Source organism: Mandrillus leucophaeus, unplaced genomic scaffold (assembly GCF_000951045.1).
Source record: "Mandrillus leucophaeus isolate KB7577 unplaced genomic scaffold, Mleu.le_1.0 Scaffold209, whole genome shotgun sequence".
NCBI lineage: Eukaryota > Metazoa > Chordata > Mammalia > Primates > Cercopithecidae > Mandrillus > Mandrillus leucophaeus.
Window position 1 is genome coordinate 1026197 of NW_012102132.1, and position 25433 is coordinate 1051629.

General features: G+C 42.8%; 1 long non-coding RNA gene across 1 annotated transcript; it reads right to left on the reverse strand.

Moving 5' to 3' along the window:
- Nucleotides 1-586: 586 nt before the first annotated feature.
- Nucleotides 587-25238, reverse strand: LOC105539743. Its single transcript, XR_001006096.1, has 6 exons — nt 25078-25238; nt 11210-11406; nt 9013-9133; nt 8638-8841; nt 816-894; nt 587-726 (listed from the first exon to the last, which is right to left on the reverse strand). It is a non-coding gene; the product is annotated as an uncharacterized LOC105539743 (long non-coding RNA).
- Nucleotides 25239-25433: the final 195 nt, after the last annotated feature.

Here is a 25433-nt window from a genome sequence, read left to right on the forward strand (position 1 = left end):
ACCACCAATGGGTTGCTTTAAAAAGTATTTTGATTGCAGGGAGAGGTGGCTCATACCTGTAATCCCAGCACTTTGGGAGGTCAAAGTGGGTGGATCACTTGAGGTCAGGAGTTCAAGACCAGCCTGGCCAACATGGTGACACCCCGTCTCCACTAAAAATTCAAAACTTAGCTGGACATGGTGGTGTGTGCCTGTAGTCCCAGCTACTCAGGAAGCTGAGGCAGGAGAATTGTTTGAACCCAGGAGGCAGAGATTGCAATAAGCCAAGATCGTGCCACTGCACTCCAGCCTGGGTGACGGAGTGAGACTCTGTCTCAAAAAAAAAAATAAAAATAAAAATATTGTTATATCAGCTTTAATAAACTGATAAGAATGTCACATGAATTTTGGGACCGTAAACTGGTGCTTCTAAAGTGATAAAAGTTTTCTCTCCTCTCTTTAAAGTTGTTGAGATGGTTCCCTTACAATCTTGCTTACATTCTCCGTTTGCCTGGTGAGCTCCTTTGCCCTGATAATGCAGAAGTAAACAAACACCCAGAGGGCCCCTCTCTGGATCATCACAAATTCCAAATAAGAACAGTCTGAATTAATGAGTTTTTAAAAATGTACTGTTCTAAGTGGAGTTGAAAGATAAACAGCTCTCATTTGTCTGAGCCACAGGACAGTGAGTACGGAACATTCCCAGGCTTCAGTCAGGATACTTAACGTCACTGAGGAGTTAAATCCCTAGAGAGGAAAAATATAATGTGGCTCTGGGTCCCTGAAATTCTAAACAGAGCCTCAAATATTAACTTGAACTTGGAAGGAGGTCGAACCTTTGTTCCTGTTCCAGGCTGTGCCCTCTGGAAGCAGAGATGAAGTTCGTGATACAGAATGGTTGTTAGAGGTCCACACCTGTGAAGGGGAGGGAGCGGAAGTAGGAGTGAGCGGAGGTCAGCAAGGAGTGGGATTCAAGCTGCCCTGCACGCCTGGTTAAGATTTAGCCAACCCAGTGAAGTGCTGTGGACAAAATTCACGTCTAGAAAGTCTCATGTTGGGTAGAGAAATGGCTAGACCTTTATACTCCCCCACTGCTTAGTGGAGGGACGTGGACCACCCAAGGGAAAGGTATGACCTAGGACCAGACAGCTCCCAGCAGCTTAGATGCTCCCCAGAAGGAACTGACCGCTGAAGGCTGCCTGCTGACCATGCTCCTGGCAGCTGGGCAGGGAGGCCTTCCTTGAAGGGGAAGCTGGGAAGTACATCTGTCTATCACAGGCCCAGGGGCCTAAGTGCTTCTAAGTGCTGCCCAGGGCTTGCTGACTGCTCCGAGCCTCCTATCTGGACACACTCAGGCATCCATTGAGCTCCAGGCAGAACTACATAGAAATTGTTTTTCTTTCCCACTTGGCCTCTTCTTCCTTCCATATTTTATCAGACCCTGTTTCTTTCTCTATCTCTCCTTTAGGAAATAATATTCATTAAAAAAAAAAAACTATAAAACACCAATTCACTGCTCCAGGCATTGAGGCTAAGCAGGGATAAACATGAACTAGTCCCTGCTCTCAAAGAGCTTATAGTCTAGAGGAGAAAATGATATTGAACCCACAAAAATTAATTGCTTAATTGCAGGTTAAATAAGTATATGAAAGAGGCTCATGCAATGCTATAAGTGCACTGTCTACTAACCTGTTAAAGAGACTAATGATGGGTATGACTTATGGGGTGTTTGTCATATGCCAAGCACCGTTCTAAGAAAACTGTCTATGCTAACATCTATTTCTCACAGTAAGCTCAATAGCTTGGTTTTATTACCATCCCCATGTTGAGGCTTAGAGAGAGTGAGTAACTTGCTCACTATTGCTCAGGTAGTAAGTGGTGGAGGAGGCTTTGAACCGACATAGTCTAGCTTCAGAATCCGTTGTCTTAACCTGTATGCTGCACTGTCTTTCCCAATTATTTGATACAGATAACAACCTATTGGGACCACATGGGATAGACAGCAAGAGGAAAGGTTGGTGAGCTCACAGAAGTGCTGGGGAAGACCCCAGGGAGGAGAGGGGCTTGGAAAAACAAACAGGTGGGCAGGAGGAGAAAAGGGATACTTCAGGCAAGAAAACATCATGAACAAGGCTTAGAAGAAATATTGGCAAGACCTGTGTCTTAGTTTAGAGGTAGGGATTTGAGTGCAAGTAGTTAATTTGAGAGACAATTCTAAAAGTTATCTCCCAATAATTCTTTTTTCTTTCTTTCTTTTTTTTTTTTTTTAGACAGAGTCTTGCTCTGTCTCCAGGCTGGAGTGCGGAGGTGCGATCTCGGCTCACTGCAACCTCTGCCTCCCGGGTTCAAGTGGTTCTCCTGCCTCACCCCCCCTAGTAGCTGGGACTACAGGCACGCGCCACCGTGCCTGGCTAATTTTTGTATTTTTAGTAGAGATGGGGTTTCACCATGTTGGCCAGGATGGTCTCGATCTCCTGACCTCGTGATCTGCCCGCCTTGGCCTCCCAAAGTGCTGGGATTACAGGCATGAGTCACCGTGCCCAGCCCCAATAATTCTTTATGTAGAAGAGTGGGGGAAAAGAGACAGGGCAGGCAGCCAACTAAGGGTGTGTTATCAAGCTAGTTACCACTGTGGGCAACTGGAGAGCAATTCTGGGAAACAGTATGTAGAACACACCTCAGTTATCCAAACCAAGGGCCAAGAGGGTTGGGGTATGTATCCACCAGATCCCATCAGACATTGGTTAAAGACTCCTCCCAGGAAATGGGGAGGGCATGAGGACCTCGATTCCCTGGCACCTCCCTCTTGCACAGGCAGAGCAGGCTCCAGTGACCAAAAGTCCTTAGGCAGAGATGCAGGTGCTGGCAGTTGGAAGTCCAACCCACATACACAAAAATGTTAAGTACTGTAGGAGCATGGTTGGGTTACTGACAGCTCACAGTAGGACACTTTCTGGGGATAGTGCAGAAAGTAGCTATGCTAGAGAGGGGAGAATGGACTTTATGATAGGCTGAATAATTGCCTCCAAAGATATTCATATTCTAATCCCCAGAACCTGTGAATACATTACATTACAGGGCAAAAGAGACTTTGCAGATGTAATTAATTTAAGGACCTTGGGTTGGAGAGATCGTTTTGGATTATCTGGGTAGACTGGATGTAATCACAAGGGTGCTTATAAGAGGAGACAGAAGATCAGAGTCTGTAGCAGGAGGTGTGATGACAGAAGCAAGAGGTTGGAGTGATGTGAGGAAGTTAGAAAAGGCAAGTATATGGGCTCACCCCTCAGAGCCTCCAGAGGGAACCATCCTTCCTGGTACCTTAACTTAAGCCTCGTGAGACTGATTTTAGACATCTGGCCTCCAGAACTGTAAGAGAGCAAATATGTGTTGTTTTAAGTCGCCAAGTTTGTGGTAAGTTGTTACAGCAGCAACAAGAAATGAATACAGGCCTCTTCCGTCAAGTTACTGCATGCTCTGTGGTAAGAAGTTTATCTCTGCCATTGGCATCTTGTGTTTGTGCAGCACTTAAAATTTAGAAAAAAATTTCCTTGTGGCACGACAACAATGCTTCAGGGTAGGGAAAGCAGGTTTTGCCTCTGTTTTTCTCAGAGAACCAAGGCTCAGAGAAGCCAAAGGGTTTTTCCTGGACTGCTTAGAACCTTGGCGGAGGAAACGACCTCTTTAGCTAGAGCCCTTCTGCCCTGCTCTTGGCAGTGCACGGCCTGCATGCTGTGGACTTTCTAACTCAGAAGCAAGTCTTTAACCTCCTGATGCCACCACTCCAGCTGCAGCTCTGCCTGGGACTGGGAAGATCCTCAAGGGACTGATCATGTACCTGGTGTAGGCAGCCATGCTAGAACCCTTCTCAGGGGCAGTCTTAGACAGAACAGTTCTCTGAGCCCACCTGCCCTTGACCTCCATTTGCTGACCTTCTTAATCCATCAGACTGCAAAAAGAAACTTTTCATAAGTGCACAGTATCCCAGGAAAGGCTTCCCAAGTTTCGATCTCCTTCATCTCTCCCAGAGTACTGGCAGAAGAGGTAGAGCTATTTCTAACTCTGCTACTAGTCAGCTAAGTGATCTTGGGAAAGTCTCATTACCTCTCTGAGGCTCAGTTTCCTGGTGAGATAACCATTTCTGGTTCACCTTGCAAAAAGTGGCAGTTAAGAGTCACTTCTGTAGGGTCAAATAAGCAAAAGCTCACCACAGAGTAATTTACCTGCCGGTTGTTAGAGTGCCTGAATTCCTACTATTAGATATTCAGATTTTTGTAGAGATGATCTTCTATTTTCAAGGGTTCCCTATCAAAATGAAATTACCTTGAGTGGTAGTTAGACCTCAAGTTGTGATAAGCTATCACTTTAATCCATGATTATTGTATTCTTCCTGGCCTCAGTCGCTGCCTGAATTTAGAACATAAAAAGAAAAGTGTCTCTTTGGTAGGAAGATGGGGAGAGGTTCTTTATAAAGACAGGCAAGGAGACACCAAGGAAAGTCTTCATACCGCCTTGCAATTTTGTCCTGAGCTAGTCTTCAGACTAAGCTCTAAACTCAGACTAGTTGGCTCAGTGACTTATATCTCTTGGCCAATGATCTATTCTTAATGAGTGTTCCTTCCTAATGTAGCCTCACTGGAAACTCATCTGTAAATCCAAATGACATTTTACATGAGTGTCTATGCATTTGAGGTGAAGGAAGTTTTGTATAATAAAATCTCTCAGTAAATCTGAGGCCCCCTTCCCCTGCATTTATATACTGGAAAAGTCAAACTATAGAAGTAAGTGAAGTTTGGTTGGTATCATAACTGGTGTCCTCAAGAAAACAGAGGCTGAGGCCAACTTGCTGATGCTGTATGAGGCAAGTGACAGGACAGTAGGAGTGAAGGGAAAGAAGTGAGTCAGGGAAAAAAGGAAAATGAACACAAGGTGGTACATTTCACAAAATGCACAGCTGACCACTCGATCATCATGGACTTTTTCAAAGAAGTTGAAGTCTCTCTCTCTCTGTGAATTCCCATTGGCTGTCTCTGTATCAGAGTTTCTCACTATCCTAATTCTTTCATATTCACAAGTGTCCCTTCCCAGACCTAACTGGTGGACTCTTGATTGTTTAAGTTTACATTTCTGTTTCCTTACAGATTATTTAACAGCCGCACTGAGCATCTAGTAGACCTTCAAAATGTTGATGTGATTTCTAAGCCCACATGGGTTTCCAATGCTACCACTATTTGTTTTTCATAGTTTTAAAATGTGAGAACTAGAAAAGAACTCAGATCAAGTCCCTCCTTTTACAGATGAGAAAGCTGAGGCTCGGAGAAATTAAATTACTTTCCCACAGCCACATAGCTGGCTGGAAGCACAGCTAGACATACTGGCCAGGTTTCCTGGTTGGGATTCCAGTGCTCCTTCCCCCAGAAGTGAAGCCCTAATCAATCAGTTTCCTAATTGACTGGCAGAGGTTACCTGGCACCAGTGTGATGAGAAGAATTCTGAGGCTCAATCTGGACATAGTAGGAGACAGTTCCGTGATCGATTAGCCAAATCTTCCAGAAGGAAGGAAGTAGATATCACTATCTCTGCCAAATCTGTTTATTGGTTAACCTGTTGGCTTATATTTATGATAAAGATGCATTTTGTTTATTTCACTTTCATCTAGCTCCTGGTTTGAAGTACACTTTGGAAACCTCCAAAGGCTCTGGTTTACTTCTTTCTGTGTGTGTCCAAGATAAGCAATCCCTTCCCCTTGCTGCAAGGCAGCATTTTAAAAACCCTTCTTCTAGTGTCACCTTTCAAGGTGGTGAACACACATAAATGAAACCCCAAACCAAAGAAAGGTTTGAGATCTGAAAAATCAATGTCACAATCTGGCATTGTACATAGCAGCAATGGGGACATCATACACTGGAGGGACAGGCTGTTGACTTTTCTGCCTTCCCCGAAAAGTTGCATACTCCTTGCCTCAGTCAGTGTCATTCATCCACAGGTTAAGAGGCAGGGACTGAATGCAGCACAATCAGCCTTGAACTACATCTAAGGGAGCTGGTAATCAGGCCTGCTGAGGAGCTATGGGCCTCTGGTGGGGGAAATCTCATGAAAGCAGGATGAAACAGGTGCTATATTTTTATTTCCTTCACCTAAGAGAATTGAAGAATCCTTTCCTAGTGTCCTTTTTTGCATGGATCCTAACTTAATGTCACTTCCTCAGGAAAACCCTCCCCGATGGCCAAGATAGGGTCAGGAGCCCCATTGCTTGTCTTTTGTCTTTTGTGGCAGGGATATTTCGTTGAATCTTAGAACCATCAATATAAGACCTCCTAATATTTTATGTATCAATCAGGGGAAAAAATGCCACCATTTAAATTATAACTCAATGCTTTCATGCCACTTAGAATTGTTATTGTATAGTTATTAAAAGAGTACTTTAAAATGTATTTATATAGATTTGTGTGATACAGCACTCTTGTGCAAAGGAAAATATACTTGAAATTAACTGGTTGAGGTAATGAGCCTTAACTTTCTTCACATGTAGAATTCAAATATTTGGAATCACTTTGTGAGTTGGTGTTGCTGAAGCTCGCATGCTGCCACCCAGGCTTGGTCTTTTCACCACTGCCACCACACCATCCATCACCTCTCTTTCTACCCCAAACCACCAGGATATACAAAATGAGTAACACCCTAGTAAGGAGACAGTCCACAAGCAAAAATCAATACAATGCAAGAGCATATCTATGAAAACTATAGTAGAAGTATGCACTGCTCTGGATGAAGAAAGGGAGGAAATTTTTAATTTGAAGATATTTGGAAAGTCTCAAAGGACAGACATGGCATTTAAAGGAGGGGAGAACCTCCAAAGCTTGAGGTGGGGGAGTGGCATTTAATGGCGGAGGGGAGGAATAGCATAAACCAAATGTGGTGCTCTGTAAGTAATATATTCTCACAATAGTGGTTGATTCCCTTTAGTTAAAAAATAAAATGAACAATGTGAGTTTCATTCCATGGGGAAAGGGAAGTCACTGAAAGTTCCCCAGCAAGGGAATGTCTTGCTCAGCAATACCCTTTAGAAGGGTAACTTGTTGGGAGTGAATAGGGCAGCCTGATGTGACCTAAGAAGGGCAGCAAGGAAGCAGTTAGAAGGGGCATTAAGGGTCAGGGTGCAGTGGCTCACGCCTGTAATCCTAACACTTTCGGAAGTCGAGGTGGGAGGATTGCTTAAGCCTAGGAGTTCAAGCCATCAAAATCTCTCACGGAGGCACAACACACTAGAGAGCAGCCACCATCCCCGTGGTGTCCAAATAGATCACTCTTTCTTCTGTGAGCCACTAGAGAAGGTAGTTGGCTTGCACTGTGTGGGCACGTTATATTGAAAAATAATAATAATAATAATAATAATAAGCTATGTTTAATATTAAAGTCATATGCAGTGGAAGGAGACAGTCACATCAGGATACATAGAAACAGAGGAGCCTAGAGCAACCAAGAGAATCTCTCCCATCCCAGGCAATCAGTGTGGAGTCACCCACTCCACCTAAATTGTTCTCCCTCTCACACTCACTCACATATAGCCATGGTTTAATTTGCTTAAGTAAAACGTGTGCCCTGTCACTCCACGGTCCCCTTCATCATGTGTGGGAGGTTGTAAAACGCACAAGACAATGCAGGCCTTGCCTTTGGGAAACTATCGGTTTAGGTGAGATCAACCTAAGGACCATGCCTAGGAGCAATCCCGGGTCTACTTATTGCTGAACACAAGATTGCATTTTTCTCGACACATACAAAGGTTTTGAATAATTTTGTAAAGTGTGAAAGACCGTGGTTCTTTGGAGGGAACATGTTAGGAGGAGGTGAATATTGATCTGGTTTTTGAAAGAACAAGAAAATTTTGAGCAACAGAAGGAGTAGAGAGGGTGCTTCAGGTAAAGAGAACAACATGGACAAGGCAAAGAGATTAAAAATGATCCTAGCATGTTAGAGAACAATTAATACATCAGTTAGGATTGTGTTTAGTTGCAATTAAGAAAATATCCAAGTAGCAATAGCTTAAATAGAGGTTAAATTCCTATAGCAAGAAATCTAAAAGTTGGCAGTTGCTGCTGCAGATTCGGTCACTCAAAAATGCCAGAGATGGCATTTCTGACACTTTTGTAGCCTTTCCGTCATGCTGATCCCAAAAGGGCTGCTTAGCTCCAGCCATCACATCTATATTTGCAGTGAAGATAGAAGACAGAGAGAAGGTGATGCCAGTTCTTTTAGTTTAAATAGCTTCAAAAGCAGAGCTCCAAACAAAAACTTTGAGTGCACATAGTTTATTTGGTAACTGATCCCTGGATGCACAAGAGGAAGCAAGGAGAATGAGAGAGTAAAGACAAAAATGACAACATAAAGGCATGTTAAAAAGGTTGCTGCCTGGGGCCCCAGAGGCTCGATTGCACCCAGACCTCCTGATAACTGTACATAATGCCTCCCAGGAGTGTACCCCCAAAGGACAGGTAACTGGAGCATCTGTCTACTGGGCCATGTTCTCCATCGACTGAGGGTCGATCCCAAGGGCATGAATCCCACACTTCCAGGTTTTGTTTTTGTGCAGGCACAGTGGGCTTTCATAATGTCAGAGAAGGCCCTGGAGCAGACAGCAGGAAGATGCACAGCACATACTTGAGATTGGATGCTGTCTTGCATGAGGTGAGTTGGAACACACGGAACTGTCCACCACAGCTGTGACTGAAGTCAGAGGTGATTAGACTGTGGGCATGGGACACAGGGCACGCCACAGCCATCTGCCACATCAACAGACCTCCCAGTGTCTTATTGCTGGCAGAAGGAGAGGCTGAGAAATGAACATTTTAGCTCTTCCAGACTCTAGAATAGAAGCAGAGTGGGGAGAAAAGGATTGGAAAGGGCTGTTAACAGAGCAAAAAATATATAAGATTTCAGATTCACTAAGGACATGTTAGATTAGATCATCTACTCTGAATGCATCATTTTATAAATGAGAAAGGAACTGAGTCCTGGGTAGAGTGAGTAACTTGCCTGCCCCAATCCTGTAGTTGGAGTAGAGCTAGGGTTTGAAGCAAGCCTTCCAGGTTTGGAGATCTCTCCACCTTTCCATAATAACCCTCTTAGGCTGCAAAAGAATGTCTTGGCTAAAAATCTGTTTTAAAAAAGAAAATAAAAAAACTCCTGCATAACTAAGGTGGGCTCTGTTGTCACAAGACCTGGAATAATAAGCCTAGGCATTTGGACTTGGTCTGAGGGACAATGGGGAGCCATTGTCGAATCTTAAACAGGATCATGGCAATTTCAGTTGCTTGTAGGTAGATATTATATAAATATAAGGGGTTATTTCTCTGTTGATTATGACTGCTGATTCAGCCAAGGGGAAATGGAGTTCTGGACAGGCTTGTACCTCCAGCAGTGACTGCAGGTGCTGTCAAAAGAAGGTGCAGGCTGCTGTCTGACATTCTCAAAAGGCCCCTGCTCTCCTGAGAATGGCTTGATGCTTATTGCTAATAACAAGGCTGGCAGCCGGCTGCAGCTTTCACTCAAAATTCTCCGGCTTTCAGTAATCAAAGCCAGGCCTGGGTTGTTCCTTGGCCCTAGACTGCAAAAGGAATTTCCTTTATTTTTGAACATGGAGAGAATAAAAAGAAGTACAAGTTGTTTTATAAGACAAGTGGGGCAGCAATTTGAAATAGGCATTTAGGCATCTCTTAGGGATTAACATCGGGACTCATTTAAGGGCTTGGAGTGTTAATAAGGATGAGATGTATTTATTTTTCCCTGGGTTCTTTTTTAGGAATCCCTGGGCAGTGTTCTGGAATTGATCTATACTGGCTCAAATTTCACACACACCCCCATTTTCCATGCGGACTCTCCCACCCCTCCTTTCGACTGAGTTGTGCCTCCTATTAACTTGGAGAAAATGCCCCAACCAGGGTGCACATTTGGGCATAACTGGTACCTGGAAATACTGTTCATTGGGTTGAGGCAGCTCAGAAAACAAAATGGCCTTCTTTTACCTAGGGAATCTGGTTTGAAAATTGTACATTAAGTTACACTTCTAATTGAAATGAATTTGATGGTTTCAGAACAGCCCCCAGTGATCCCAGCCCACATCATAAAAACCACCATAGGCAAATTGGCACCATTCAGCCTTGGCTCAAACAGGCTAGGGAGTAAAAGAAGATGTAAACTGAATTTGTGGTTGTTTTTATCTTCAGATAGACAGGCTGAGGGCTGGGGTTGGGGGAGCTTCCAGAGGGGAATTCTCGGAGTGGATTACATCATTTTCCTGACAGTCTGCGAGGCAGTGGGGTATAGAAGAAAAGCACTAGATTAAGAGTCTACCCTTGTCTCAGACAGTAATTCATGTTTCATTCTTGGGTAAGTCGTTACATTTTTTCATGCCTCAGTTTCCTTGTCTGCAAAATGGGAATACTAAAATCTCCTTGGCTCATGGTTGGTATTGGGCCCAGGCAATGATGGCTGAATGGTTTACCTAATGGACTGAAGAAGCCCTCAGAATCTAGGGCTTCTGATTGCTTGGCTCGTGTTCACTCCACCAGCTGACATCCAAAGGACAAGATGCTTGTCTGTCTTCCCAGGAAACTTGGCTGTGAGGTTCAATGAGCTCAAAGCAAAGGACAATGACAAGACAAGGAAGGTACTAAAGGGTGGACACTGACTTGTCACCAAGGCACTCTGAGACACCTCATTATTCACATCAGTTCCTTATTCATCTCAGGCACATCTACCTAAGCAACAACACACATGTATTTTGTACCAACTATGAAAGATGCCAGGTCTGTAATGCACATTCATGCCAGGCACTCTGCTAGGAGATTCAAACTTTCCTCTCTGCAGCCATGTCAGGTAGATTTTAATACTCCCATTTTATAAATAAGAAAAGTGAGGCACAGGAAGATCACACAGCTTAGTCAAGGTCACACAGCAGTATGTTATTGATTGGAAATGTCATATGCCACGACTTGTCTTCCCACTCCACTGTGTTTTCAATCACTATTCTAAGGGGAAAAGATAAAAATGAAGAAGACCCAATCCCCACTTTCAAGAAATTCGTAGTCTAGTCATATACCTGCACAGAAATATGTGTGCACAAGCAGAATAAAGGTCTGAGGGAGAGGAAAGAGACGTTATTAGTCAGCTATTGCTGCTGTAACAAAGAACCCCACACCTCAATGATTAGAAAACAACAATTCTTGCTTACTTATGTTCAGGTTGACCATGGGTTGGTTTATGTGGCATGGGCCCCACTGAGCAACTTTGGTTTTGGCTGCAGATCTGCTGGGCTTGGGTCTGCACTGTGGAATGGGCTCAGGTCGGCTAGTCATGGACCCACAAGTACGGGTGGCCATTTCCAGGGGAGAACAGTCCCCAGTGATCCCAGCCCATAATCTCATGGTGCTGGCAGAGACACAAGAGGTAAAGCATAGCCACATAAGCACATGGCAAGGTGCTGCTTGGTTCATTTCTACTAACATCCCATTGGCTGAAGCATGTCATATGGCCATGCTCCAAAGTTAAGGGACAGAGCAAAGGGTAGAGAGGGATACAGAAGGGGTGAGGAATTGTGTCCAATAATCTAATCTACACCAGAAGGCTTCAGTTTTTACGGTAAAGTATCTGCATATTAATTTGAAATGATAAGCATGTATTATTTTTAAATTTAAAATTCCAATTTAAAAATACCATCAGCCTTCTCTATCCACGAGTTTCTCATCCATGTATTCAACCAACCAGGGATTGTAAATGTTTAAAAATGAATTAAAAGTAACAATAGAACAACACAAATATTACAAATTAGAAAAACAATACAGTATAACGGCCATTTACAGCTGTCCCTTTGTAACCACAGGGATTGGTTCCAGGATCCCTGTGGATACCAAAAATCTCGATGCTCAAGTGCCTTATACAAAATGGTGTAGTATTTGCATACAACCTGCACACATCCTCCCAGAGACTTTAAATCATCTCTAGTTACTTATAATCCCTAAGACAATGTAAATGTTATGTAAATAGTTATTATAATGTATTATTTTATAATTTGTATTATTTTTCATTATGATATTGTTATTTTTTACTGTTTCTTACAAATTTTTTTAAATGTATCTTTGATCCATAGATTTAACTGTGGATACGGAGTGTTGACAGTACATAGCATTTACATTGTATTAGGTATTATACATAATCTAGGGATAATTTAAAGTATATGGAGGATAAGCATAGGTTATATGCAAATACTGTACCATTTTATATAAGAGACTTGAGCACCCAAGGATTTTCGTATTTGAAGGGGACCTGCAATACATTGTAAAAACCATCTCAGGGAGGTTAGAATGTACATACCCCAAGGTAATATTTCCTAACCCATCTCTTATATTGCCAATAAAAAAATTTACACACATACACACATAGTACTACAATATAATGGTTGCTGTAACATAACTGTGTTCCCAGTGCTATGGGAACCCATATGAGAGGCATTTTTCATTCATTCATTTATTCATTCAACAAATATCTACTTCATATTACTATGTGCATAGGCATTGGAAATGAAGAGAAAAACAAAATAGGACAGATCACTGTCATCGTGTAACTCAAAAGTCGAAAATAGGCTCTAAACATATATAACTGGAATGAATTAAAGGAGGGGTGGATGAAGCTATGGGAACAAATAAGATAAATAACTCATTTACATAAGGATTATTGCAAAGGCTCCTAGGGGTTGTGTTCCAATATCCTTTCCTTAATTATTAGTCAGAATACTAAATTTTAGCTGAACAATGACTACCTCAGATAATGACAACAGTTTCCAACTTTCCTTGCTGCTGGCTATGGCCATTAAGTTTTGGCCAATAGCTATAAGTAGAAATGGTGTATGCAATTTCCGGAAAGTGCCCTTCTTTCCCCCTTATCTTTCCTGTTGGCCAGAATATGAATGTGATAACTGGCATCAGGGTAGCTGTCTTGGATCACAAGTGACTTTGGGAATGGAGACCATAAGGGATGAAACAAGATAAAAGGAGCCTGGGTCACTGAAGACTTTTTGGAGCAAAATAGCCAAACCCACTCTGTACTGCCTACCTCTGGGCATTTGTGTGAGCAAGAAACACACCTCTAACTTGTTTAAATCATTGTTATATTAAGCTTCTGTTACTTGCAGGTAAACTTATCCTAATAGATAAAGGAGTTCAGGGGCAGACCTCCCTACAAACGTGAGAATAAGCTGATACCTGAGTGGTGAGTGGACAAAGAGTGCAGGTTAATCTCTTCCAAGAAGAAAGAACAGCATATGCAAAGGCCCAGAGGTGGGAGAACATAGAAATTTAGGGCAGATACAAAGGGGAAAGAGGTAAAGGATGGCCATTATGAGCTTAGATCCCATTCAGTTACCCACATATTTGTTCCCTGCGCCTCTCCTTTCCCCCTTTCTCCTTCCTCTCTTTCTTCTTCCCTCTCTCCCTTTATTTCTTTCCCCATCACTCCATCCCTTCTCCCTTTCCCTCTCTGCCTTCATCCCTCCTTCCCTCCCTATCTACCTTTTTCACTTTTTTTAGACAAATATTTATTGAATACCCACTGTGTGCCAGGCACTGGATTAGGCACTGGATCCACACCCTCATAGAACTGGCAGTCTACTGGAGGGACAGATATCAATGGGAGAGGTGGGAGTAAGAGAAAGAGCATGTGTGGACTTCCTATGGCACATATGAGGAAGCACTGTCCAGATCCCCTTTCAGGGAAAGATTTGCTGCCCAACTACGAGAATTGCAGTTAGCTGACAGCCTGCAGCTAACTGTTGGCTTCAGCAGGGTCAGCCTCAGCTTTTAAGCTGAGGTCACATCCCTCTCAGAGCGGCCCTGGGCCAGCAGCTGAGCAAGGAGGTGGTACTCTCGGCTGGCCATTTCTGCCCAACAAAGGGCTGCTCTCATGGGCACCCTTTGCTCAGAACTGCCACTAGGCTGACAGGAACTTTTCAAATCTGCATTGCCATCTTCCTGGATAATCCAGCCTTCCATAGGCCTCAAGGCAGGTGAGAGCTCATCACAATCACTGGAGGAACCAAAGGAAGACCTAGCCTGTCTGGAGCACAGAGAGGGAAGGGAGAATTCTGGCAATGAGACGTGAACTACAACACCATGCGTGACTTAGGAGGAACTGGAGTTTTATCCTAAGTGCATTGAAATAACGCTGAGAGGTTTTTAAAATTCACTCTAACTGCTGCATGGATTGGAGAGGCCAGAATATCAGTTATGAGAAACTGCAGTCAATCAAGGGAATAGCTGGAGTGGGCTGCTTCTAGCTTGGTGGCTGCGGGAATGGAAAGCAGTGGAAGAGATGTCCTGGGAGTTTGTGGAGGGAGAATGAGCAGTACTTAGTAGCGACTGATTAGATCTTGGAGGAAGGAGGGTGATGGGAAGTAAGGTATCAAAGGTGAGCAACAGAGTAGAGGGATTTGCCCTTTTCTGAGATGATAACAGTTGCAGGTAAAGTAACAAATTCGGTGGTGAAAATCAAGAGCCTAATTGTGGATATGGCAGTTTTGAGACTATTGGATATGGAAACCTGGAGTTGAAGATTGGTCTGGCCAGGAGATAACAGGGAAGTTATCAACATGCCCAGGGTACTAGACGCCCCGGGAGCATATTAGGAAGCTTAAGGAAATACCCCCTTTCCTCCAGGCTATCTTCTATTTCTTCTTACTTCTATGCGCCCAAAAGCATCTTCTTCTTCTTCTTCTTTGTTTTGTTTTGTTTTGTTTTCCTTTGTTTCTTTTCCTTTTTTTTCTGTTTTTTTGTTTTGTTTTGTTTTGTTTTGTTTTGTTTCTTTTTTAGACAGAGTCTCTCTCTGTTGCCGAGACTGGAGGGCAGTAGTGCAATCATGGCATACTACTGCCTTAAATTCCTGGACTCAGTTGGTCCTCCTTCCTCAGCTGAGAAGCTGGAACTACAGGCTCATGGCACCACTCCCAGTTCATTTTTAATTTTTTTGTAGAGATGCGGTCTCGTTCTGTTGTCCAGGCTGATCTTAAACTTCTGGCCTCAAGTAATCCTCCTGCCTCAACCTCCTAAAGTGCTAGTATTACAGGGAGGAGCCACCGCACCCAGCCCCCAAAGCTTCTGAAGCTTTATTTCATTCCAGGGAATCTTCTCAGGTAGAGGGGAGACAGAGCGTGCTGAGAGAGGTCTGTGTACTCCCTACTCCCATCCTTAGCTTTGCCCTTAAACCAAAATACACTTTTGTATGATGAGTCGTTTGAGTAATTGGTGCACTCTACCACCCTTATAGATAAGACTCTCTCTGTCCTTAGGATCGACTGCTTCTGAGGAGGAAGGTGTGCTTGCTCCAAGACAGCCCAGGGACTTGGGAAGGTTGTCCTTCTGCCTGCCTAACCCTAAAATGCTCCCCATAAAACACTCTGCCTGCTAATATCTAGACTGCACATCACAGATATGCAGTAAACGTGTGTTGAATGTATAAGGTCATTTTATCATTTGGTTGCCCGATCAGTGCGTCTGTCATAAAGCCCATCTCTTCGATTTTGCCTTTCAGCATAGATGAAAACAAGCTGGCCATTATTTTCCAGGCAAGCCCTTGTCAAATAAACGTTCCTCGTAGAGATGTAGCTTGCTGCAGAGTGAAAAGCGTGGGAAGAGAGCCCCATCTTTCTCATCTGTATAAAACAGGATGACAATCCCCACACCACACACTTTACAACTGAGTTGGTGTGAAGAGCTAACAAAAGTCCTCAGCCTAACAGTGCTTTGGGCTTTACAGAGAGACAGTGGGGTGACACACCATTAAGCTCTACTCCAACCCAAATCTGATTTGTTGAGTGGAATAATCCCAGTTCCCTTCATTTTTCCTTAGATATGACATTTTGCAGCAAAACATTTGATGCCTGCAGGCTTTGGGAACGGGCAGTGATTCACAGACAATTCACGCAGGATGCTGGACATTGGTCAAACTTTGGCCCTGCACACCTTCTCCCACTACCAGTTATGCTGGTGAGGAATTTCCTCTTTCCCATTGTGTTATGTGGGTGGGTGGGATGGTACCCAAGGGGCCTCACCACTCCCCATGGAAGCCAAAGAGGGCTCTCCTTCACTAGCCTCATCCAGCAAAGGGCAGCTATGTGACCTCATCTTCTGGGAGGACCTTGAGCAGTGAGCAGAGTGACACACAGTCAGAAGATGGTTTGCAGGACACTCCTTTGCCCCAAGAGCATTGTCCTGCACCAGCCCCTAGAGTGCCTGCCACACAGCTGGGCTCCCACCCGGTGTTCCTGCCTCCCTGTCATTTATCTAAGCTCCCAATACCATCCTTTAACAGCCCCTTTTGCCCAAGGTAGCCAAGAGGCAGTTTCTGTCACTTTTGCCCCCCAAATTTCAAACAGATACAGGCAATTTCTGAAAGGGGTACTATGTTATCATTAATATCCAGCATCGTTGAAGAGGAGGATTAATTAGTGACAACCCTCTTACTTCACCTATCACTGGGGCAGTCCACAGAGGATTTATCCCTGAACCACTAATGAATTTTCCAACTGTCACAAAACAATGCAAATAAGTAAGATCCACATCTGCTGAACACCATCATGAGGTCAAACCATGGGTAAATAAATACTTGCTTCAAGGAGAGGGTAAATCCTAAGGTGAGGAGTGACAGGGCTTTGTTTGCATAAACCCAGCAAGGTATTCTGGGTAGGATATTAATTAAATCATGCTCCTGGGCCTCACGGATCCCCAGCTCCACGGCTCCAGCTTGTTGACAAACTGAACACAGGGCCCCCAGAGAGACCACTAACATTTTGATGAACAGGGTTTGTTGGGGGTGATATTTCCTAACTAGCATTTTAATATAATTTTGACGCTTCATCTGAGCAACCTGGAAAGAATATTCAGATAAAAGAAAGGGACACACGTCAAATTTCCAAGAGAAGAAACTACCATCTAATGTTAATCCACTGGAATTACTTCCTGGGAATAATTTCTTGCTACCTTCACCCCATCCCAGGCCTTCCTGAGACCCCCTTTTTTACCCCTCTCCCTAAAGCACACCCACCTGGGAGAGCATCTCTGAATTACATCGAGGCTGCCTCAGGTTCAAATGAAGTTTTAATGATTTTGATAATCTTCCCAAGACTCTGTAAGTCTTTCCTTTTTGTTCTTCTTCCTTTTTGAAGAAATTAACCTGATGGCAGGTACTGTCTTCAGGGAAAGGGCTTTTATTTTCAGGTTAAAATAAAAGATCTCATCTCAGCTGGAATGGAAGATTGGTCATGAAAAGACCCTCTGTGGCCAGCAGAAGTACCCGCTGTCTGAGAGATGCTGACCAAGAACGTTCAAGCTCCTTGTAATTGGTCTACCATTCCAACCATTCCCATCTTCATTTGCACTACACGGTTCAAAATTTCATGCTTCGTTTGAAGATTATAAAGCCTCTTTTATCTGAGAATATGCAGACAAATATGAACTAATTAATGTTCCTACCAGCCCCCTGGGAGTGTGCAATTGTCCTATGACCCACTAGCTTCCTGGGCATTCCCTGACATTGCACTGCTGCCCAGTATCAGGCATCTTTGCTACTCCTCCCTCCCCTCACCACCCCCAATCAGCAACTGTCAACCCCGTTTCCTCCAAAATGCTATTAGAATCTGCCCACTTCACACCATCTCTGCCATTTCCAGCTGGTTGCTTGCATTGACCATGGAAACAGACCTCTCACTTCTTCTCTTGTCCCTTCCAATCTAATTACCCAATTCTCTACCCAACAGGCAGAGGGAAATTACTAAGACATAAATCTGAAGAAATCACTTTTTACCTGCAATGAGTCTCTCACCCAAACCCCCTCCCTACTATTCCCATCATCCCCTGCCTGACTTTTGGTTTCTCAAACACACCAAGATCTCTCCTGCCTCAAAGCCTTTGCACATACAGTTCCCTTTTCTAACACTTGGACAGGAAGGTAACCAATTATGGATGATGTTCTCCATGAGCTAAAGTCTGAAGAGTTGTTTTAAGTCTCTGAGTTTTAAGGTAGTTTCTTATGCATCTTCATTGTGGCAACAATAGCATCAACCACTCCTTCTAATAAGAGCACATGGATTTTATTTTAGAGATCTACCTCCTCCAGCCTTCATCCTCATGATTCTGGTGAGGATGACTCCACTCCTGGGGTGTGGGGTTGGGGGCTCATCCTCCAGACATAGCCAATCAGAGCATTCTATCCCTCTAGCCAGAGGAGCTGGGTCAGACTCTATGTGTGACCCAAGCTAGGTCAACAAGATATATAATCCTGGAAATTTCCCTAGAAACAATTAGAGAGAAGAAAAAGTCTTTCTAACAGAGTTTCTGTGCTCCTAGGTGAGAAGACTACAGCTGCCACCAGGAAGAAAGAGCCTGTCTAAATATCAGAGGGCAACGAAACTGAAAGGAAAGACACAGAAGTCTGATGGCATCAACTGAGTGCCTGGGCCCAGCTATTCCTGATGATTTACCCCTGGACTTTCCAACTTTATACACCGACACATTCTCTTTTTTCTTAAGTTTTTTAGACGCAGTTTTCAAGTCACTCGTGACTTCAAAACTCCTGAGTTTTGAACTCTAGTTCAGCCCCTACATTGTACTCCTCTCTTCAACTGTGTGTACCCTAAGTCCTTGCCTTAATTTTCTACCTATTTCTCTTGTACTTCCGAGTCTGTAGCCTTATCTTTAGGGCCAGCCAATCCCTTCCCTCTTTCTAGAAATCAAATAGGAGGCAACAGTACCTTTCAGAAAACAAGAATGGAATCTCAAAGTCCCAGCATTTTTATACTTTTCCCATGATCAGTCTGCAACATTACGACAAGGGAAAGTTTGAGCAAGGCAAATAGCATGATCTGGACGTGGCAGGAAAAAAATGGGACAGACTCTGCGTTCTAGTGCTTTGGAAATCTGTTGGTTGTAAGATCTGGAGAAGGAACTCAAGTTCCAAGAAATGTCACTGAACAAATTGTACAATGTATGGAGCTGCCTAATGTTTCATCTGTTTCGATGAAATGGTTGTCTTTAAATAAGCTTGGTGCAAAGTTTCTAATAACCACTGTTTTTCAGCATGTCTCAGAGCTCATGTTGTTAATGAAGCAAGGTTAGCTTATTTTTATTGAGTAAAGATGTGTTAATAAAAAGAATGGTTTTGCATTTTAAGCAAAATGGATGGATGAATGAATGAATTCTAAGTAAATAAATAAAACCTTTAAGTGACTGTTCCTCTTTCAGAGAAGTCATTGATGGGAGCTATATACTGATTATGATGATGCTGCCATTACTCTCAACATTCCTTCAATTCCTACTTTGAAAGGCAACTCTCTTTAGGTTGTACAAATTCTAGTTTGGTGGCTAATTAAGCCATGATACTAGTTTGAGATTTTAAAAAATCTTCCTTCTCATCTCTCCCTCTCCGAGTGTTTGAGGACTGATCATGCCTGATCTTAGTAATAGAGTAATTCATGTTGGCAGGTGTCACTTAAGCCCCTGTAGATTGCTTGTAACTTCCTGACACAATCTGAAGTTAGCCCATTCTGTCATTCTCCTGCTGGATATCATCTACATTCTTAAATCTTAATGATGTAAAATTATTCTACGTTTTTAATGATCCGTTTCTCAAGTCACAATCTGACTTGATATAAAAGTTGTTTCCTCCAAACCATTAGCAATACAAGAAGTATATAGGAATTTGACTTATTTACAACTCTGTACTATTCTTTCTAAACAGCTTCCAAGGAATACAAATGCACTACATATTGGTTACTAAAAAATGTTTGGGAATTGGATTCTTTAAATATTATGAAGAAACAGCTGATTTCAGGACTGGGGCTAGGAAAGCACAACATGAGCCTAGAACTTTTTGCTGCACCACAAGGATGCACTGAAAGAATGACAGGGAGATGTCAAAAGGACACAGGAGCCAGCCTGACCAGGATCTTTCTGAACATACTTAGGACAATTTGAACATCAAAACAAGTAATAACAGGAGGGAATTATTATTAAATTGAATTAAAATTGAATTCAAAAATTCATGAGTCCATACTGACATAGACAAACAAAGCAAAATAAAAACAGGGGAGAAGGAAAAGTTCTTCCTCACATGGAATATCAGCCAATAAATTTACAAGAAATTATAGCTTAAAAAAATCACCATTTTGCAAACATCAGAGGAATGATTGATTCATGTGAGAATCCTCAATGGATAATAAAAACTACTGGGTGAAAGTTTGCTGGGAAACCTGATAGTTACACAATTTTGACATATATCTTCATCATTACTAATTAATTATAAAAGTTAAAATGATACTATTACAATGAAGAAATCTGGCAGACATCTCCTTAACAAGGGATCAAAGTTAACACTTATAATACTGGGACAAACTGATATAATGTGCCTCCTGACAGGATGCACTGAGAACACAACACTCCTTCTGGGATGCTTCTGCCAAATAGCCACAACGTGAACTAATCATGAGGAAGTATTCTACAAACTTGCATTGCGAGACATTCTACAAAATTACTATCCAGAATTCTTATTTGTCATGAAAGACAACAAAAGGCTAAAGCACTGTTTCAGATTAAATGAAATTAAAAAGATGTAGTTAAATGCAATGTGTGCACATGGACTGGTTCTTAGATTAGGAACCAAAAAAAAATACGTACAGAAGGCATTATGCAACAAGTGGCAAATTTTGAATATGGATTGTAGATTAAATAATAAGATTGTATCAAGGTTAGATTTTCTGAATTTGATTATTATACTGTGGCTTTAGAAGAAAATGCCCTTGTCCCTAGGAGATACACACTAAAGTTCTTAGGATAAAGAGTCCTGATATGTGCTATTTACGGTCATCAAAATAATAATGATAATAACACATATATGTATGTGTAATGTATATATGTATATGTTTATGTGTCTAGAGAAAGAATTACGGAAATATGGCCAAACGTTGGCCATAGGTGAATCTAGGTGAGGAATACATGGAAATTCATTCTACTACTCTTGCAAATTATCTGCAAGTTTGATTTTTTTCTCAAAATGAAAGCATATGCACACACACACAGAGGTGCAAAAGCTCCCCATCAGACAGACGCAAGGCACCACTCCATTAAGGCAAGTAGTGACCTGCTAATGATCTATATCAGTCCTCACGTATATGGTACCTACTAGCCACATTTGTGACTATCTAAATTTAAGCTTACATGAATTAAAATTGAATACAATTTAAAATTCACATTTTCAGCCTCACTAGGCACATTTCAAGTGTTCAATAGCCACATGTGATAAGTGGCTACTATCCTGGACATCACAGACATCAAACGTTTCCATCATCTCAGAAAGTTCTATTAGATAAGACTGAGAGGGAAAGAACACAATCTGCCTTTGTCATTTAGTAAATGACTTGGGCAAGTTTCTTCACCTCTCTGAGCTCCCTTTTCCTTAGCTGTATGATGAGGATAATCATAGCTGCCTCACAACAGTTTTGTGTGAGAGAGAATTTAGGGAGCCCCTGTGTGTAGAAATGCCGAAAACAGGCCAGTGCTCTACTCCTTGCTTCCTGGGCTCCCCAAAAGGAAGCTGACTCCTCATCCCTCAACCTGGAGAACTGGTTCAGCTCCTCTTTTCACCAGAATCCTTTCCCTGCTTCCGACCCATCGTCTTTTTCTCAAAGCTGTTGTAACTGTGTTGTTCTCACCTGTCTTGCCCAGGACAGATTCCCCAGTCCTCCCCATTAGTGTTTGGCATTTCTTCTGGGCATTCTATTAGCAATGCCCAGCCCCAGTCCTGGACTTCCTGCTCTTTCTATTGCATCTCCCTAACTCTTACATCCACCCCAACTCAGTGTTGTTGGCCTTCCTCAGCAACCAGGAATCTAAATCACCCTCCACCCCACTGCAACCTATGGATGACTGAGCCTTGGTTCTTGATGGTGCTGCAGACACCTTGAGGTGTGGCCATGACATTCACTCAGTCACACCTTGAGGTGTGGCCATGACATTCACTCAGCCCTTGGCCTGGTAGCAGCAACTTTCCCTGATAAGGTCCCCAGATTGACTCTCAGTTGTCCCCATTAGGGCCTGTGGAATTTATGACTTCCATACACAGCACCAGGAAGTTGAGGATGGCTCCACGTGCTAACTCAGTCTCTTTGCCCTCGCTCTGCCTGTGGCAGATTGTATTTTCCAAAAACTACTGCACCAAAATATCCCACCCCATGTGATCTTTTTCTTAAATGTGAAGTTCACACTAATTCTTCAAGAAATGGGGACTCTGTTTTCACCTGCTGGATCTTGGCAGGCTTGTAATTATGGTGGTTATGATTTTAGTGATACTGTATGACTTCTGAGACCATAAAAAGACAATACAGCTTCCAACTGGTCCTATTGAAAAAGTTATTCTTGGAACCAAGCCACCGTGTTGTGAGAAAACCCAGTCCACATGGGAAGGTCACATAAAGGGGTAACAGTCCCCACTGAGCCCCAGCCAGTAGCCGGCATCAACTGCAAGACATGTAAGTAAGTGAACCCTCAGATGATTCCAGCCCCCAGCCTTTGAGTTGCCCCAACTGATGCTTTGTGGAACAGAGAAAAGTTTTCCCCACTGAGCTCTGCCCAGATTTCACATTTATGGTCAAAATCAATATGGTCCTTACTTTAAGTCACTAAATTTGGGGATGCTTTCTTTACATAACAGTAGGTAGTTAGAACACTGCCTGATCAAACTGCACTGCCACTTTTACTTGGCTGCTAGCTATACGGCTATAGCCGGGCATCATGGGGCCATCGTATCTGGCAGTTCTCACATCTGAGTTCCAAACGCAGAGCACAAAAGTCCCACTGTCACTGATCTTCCCTTCCACTTCCAGCATCTCAGTCTAGTGTGGGGAAGCAAGAGTTGAACCATGTGCTTCCCCTGTCGGGGCAGATGGTTCTCTTCCTGTGGAAGGAATTCCCTCTACATAAAAGCCTCTTTCAACCAGATGCGGTGGCTCATGTCTGTAATCCCAGCACTTTGAGAGGCGAGGTGGGCAGATCACCTGAAGTCAGGAGTTTGAGACCAGCCTGGCCAACATGGTGAAACCCCGTCTCTACTAAAAATACAAAAATCAGCTGGGTATGGTGGTGGGCGCCTGTAATTCCAGCTACTCGGGAGGCTGAGGCAGGAGAATCACTTGAACTCAGGAGGTGAAGGTTGCCGTGAGCTGAGATCACGCCACTGCACTCCAGCCTGGGTGACAGACTGGGACTCCGTCTCAAAAAAAAAAAAAAAAAAGCCATTTTCTTCCCAATAAAGCACCCACCTTTCCCCCTTCATTGGGGCCTTAATGGCAGATGGGACTCTGGGAGAGATACTGACATATGCATAAAAGTAGGTCCAAAAATACTTAACCTCTACACAAGAATTCAAATAAGCTATTGACCTTATGAGAGAATCACAATGATGGACACCTTCAAAGGAAGGAGAAGCGCCATGGAAGGCAGAGGAGAAAGACCATACCTGCTTGACTTGGTGTGAGAGGCATTCTAGATGTTATTGACATCATATAATAGACAGATGACAAGCATAGAAACTCAGAGTCCCAAAATGCCTTAATCTTATTGCCTGGCTAAGATCTATTTATAATATTTTCTCCACATGCAGAAAGAACACTTTCTTCACCTTTCATTCCATTTCCATATGTTTAATTTTCCTCACCTGCAGGAAGCCCAGATCTGTGGAACCTCCTCCCTTGAAATAAATTTGCAATAATTTTATCATTCCTCACAACAAGTCCATCCTCACAGTGAGCTGTCCTTTGACATTTATAAGGATGTGGATTTAACCATAAGCAATCCTATTTACATAGTCTCACTCATGTTCTTTGTCATTATAATTGCTAATAACACTATGTTTTAGAATTGGCAGACTGCTTCAATATCAGCGTAGTAGATGCTTATTGGTGTGTCTGCCCAGTTCCTATTCTTTAAAAATTGTCCACGTCATGCATAGGGTTTGCTTCCACCATACATAATACCCATGTTTTTGCCATATGTCTCTACTTTCCTGACCATAGATGACTTGCCCAGGGGCAAACACATGATAAAAACTGAGTGAGATTCTCTCTCTTCAAAATATGTATGGAGATATCCAAAAACTGTAAGTTAATTGTTGAGTTGCATTAATAGCAGCATTTTGGTAGGAAGTTTTATTGTAGATGAGACAGTGAGCTCTGATGTCCAGGCCATTGTTGGGGAACCAAGCTGTGGTCCTGAATGACTACCCAAAGTGTTGGTGTAGTCTCCTTTCCCATGATGCATACTAATAATAGAGATGACCACAGGTTGGCACATGACCTGTCTGAGTTTGGGTTCCCCCAAAAGCAGATCCTGAGACAGGAATTTGAATGCAAATAGTTTATTTAGGAAAAACCAATAAGGAAATGAGGAAGTATATTAATCAAGGTTCTTCAGAGAAACAGAATAGGATGTTTGTATGTAGAGATAGAGATACAGAGAGAAACAGAGATAGAGATAGAGACAGATTTATTTTAAGGAATTAGTTTACATGATTGTGGGTCCTGGCAAGTATAAAATCTTCTGGGCAGGCTGACAGGCTGGAGACCCAGGGAAGTGCTGATGTTGCTGTCTGGACTTGCCATAATACAAGTTGGAAGGCAATCTGGACACACATTCCTTCTTCCTCTGGTGACCTCAGGATTTTTAAAACCATCATCTGGTTGGATGAGGCTCATCCAAATAACGGGTTTCCCATTATGAAGGGTAATCTGCCTTACTCACAGTCTACTGATTTAAATATTTATCTCAATCAAAAAAAAAAAAAAACCTTCACAAAACCGTCCAGAGTAGTGTTTGTCCAAAAACAAGGTACTATAGAATAGCCAAATTGACATATAAAAGTAACCATCACAGGAAGTGAGGCAAGGAAGGAAAGACCACCAATAAAGGGTACATTATCAAGCAAGTTATCACTACAGGCAAGTGGAACATAATCACACTAGGGAACTCTGGGAGACAATGTAGAAAATACATCTTAGAGTCATTCTACCTGAAGGGCAAGAGACCTGGGATATTTATCCACCCACTCCTGATGGTCATTGGTCGAGGGTTGCTCTGGGGAACGGGTATCAGTCCTGCAAGCCTCCAGTCCTACTGCAGGCGTAGTGGGCTACAGCAGCCAGAGAAAGCCCACAGACTATGAGACACAGCTGCCTGCAGTCAGAAATCAGGCTGGCATGCACAGGGCTGGTAAATGCTAAGGGGAATGTGGGTGGGGTACTCACAGCATCAGCTACATTGTCACAATCCAGAGAAAGATGATCTTTGTGACGTTAGATAATAATTAAAGAGACAAGGACCCCTCTGCATCATTTAATTGAAAATGTGTTACTCTGTACTCACTCT